Source organism: Opisthorchis viverrini (genome assembly GCF_000715545.1).
Source record: "Opisthorchis viverrini unplaced genomic scaffold opera_v5_35, whole genome shotgun sequence".
NCBI classification, from domain to species: Eukaryota; Metazoa; Platyhelminthes; class Trematoda; order Opisthorchiida; family Opisthorchiidae; genus Opisthorchis; species Opisthorchis viverrini.
The window spans coordinates 462,877-464,422 of record NW_008751691.1 but is presented as its reverse complement, the minus strand read 5'-3'; the positions used below and the strand labels follow the sequence as shown (position 1 = coordinate 464,422).

Below are 1,546 nucleotides of genomic sequence, written 5' to 3'. Positions count from 1 at the left end.
CTGGTTGCGTCTGGACCCTTTTTACGTCAAACATGAGCGACACGAGTTTAGAGCCATTGCTTTGGCAAGATAAGGGGCTCAGGCAACAAGACAATGGAGCGGGAACAGCTAGTATTTCCCGGACGATCCGGTCTTCACCGAGATGGTGCTGCTGTTCCGCTATTCCCACAACCAAGTCTGAGTGTTTGTGCGGAGGAAATAAAACCCATGTCGATCGTCACAACCAGGACAGTTACTGGGTCGTCGTTCGATGAGTCGGGCACACTAATCACATCGCTCAAGTGATGTGAACATGTTCGCCTGTTCAGACGTGATAATTCAGATGCTTTTAAAGTGCGTTGGTGGACTGGTGGTTACACGCTCGCCTCGCATGTCAGATGTCCGGGGTTCAAATCCCTGCACGGCCGTTGGATACGCACTGCTGATGAGCTCTAATAAGAGCGAAACTCGAGTCCAGTGCTTCCCTTTGGTGTGGGCTCACCGGAATAATTATACAAGAACAAGAGGATGACCGTTCAAACGCGAGTGGTATGGATATGAACAAAAAACCCATATCATCAGAACATGGTCACCTCTATCCCTCACAATGGTCACATTCCCCATCTATGGGAAGATACCAAGAGCATTGAAATACTCAGTCTTATAAGCTTGAAAAGTTGACGCTACGGTCCATAGGAATCAAAAGGGCAACAAAAGGCAACATTTGTGAGAAGCACGCTTCAAATGACATTGAAAGGGTCATGGAGGTAGTGCAGCATCAATCGATTTACAGCTCATATAGCAGCTTCTATGACATACAATGGTGAGTAAACCTTGTGCGCGTCCCCTACACCAGTGTCACAGATTAATGAACTTGCACACACACACACACACAGACATACGCGGTACGCAGCGGAAACACAGCTAAGGGTGCTAGCCAAACAATACTGACTGCTTGTGAATAACAACAACAACAACAGAACCACCAGCGCAACAAAGGTCAGCTTATTCTGCATTTGGATTGCACCACTGTTAATTGCGTCCTCAGTGCAACTGGGAGAGCAGCTGACGTGAAAAATCAGCGGATGTTGAAAATAGTTTATGTCAAACCGCATCCATCGGAAGCTAGGTTGCGCAGTCCAATCGTTCGTAAATAAAGCCACTGGGCCTATTGATGAACACATCAAGTCATCATCGTCATCATCATCGACAGCATGACATCAGTGTTCAACACCGATGCTTCACTGCCGTACAACCATTAGTTATTTGAAAGCCGTATTGTAAAGAGTAAAGGTGGACGGGGAAGGGACTTAGTGCCAGCTTATCACAATCATTCCTACACCTATTTTCAGACAATCTGGATAGAAACTGATAACGAGAACGCCACTGACATCGGTTGGCAGTCATGTCACGTAGTGTCACCAACCAGGCACAGTGAGGATCACGCGGTCCCCATCCTGGAAGGCGAGTAGCACCAACAGCACCCAAGCGTTTCGTGATCTCCTTCATACTCCTCTGCCAAATCAACGGTTGGCCACCTCTCTGTTTACGCCACTCCGAATTGGGC

General features: G+C 47.7%; 1 protein-coding gene across 1 annotated transcript in view; it reads right to left on the bottom strand.

Annotated features, from left to right (window-relative positions):
- The window catches only part of T265_02720 (hypothetical protein), a gene marked incomplete at both ends in the record, with an annotated part of 28,573 nt that overhangs the window by 16,850 nt on the left and 10,177 nt on the right, over nucleotides 1-1,546 (bottom strand). The gene's annotated exons all lie outside the window — the stretch shown is intronic.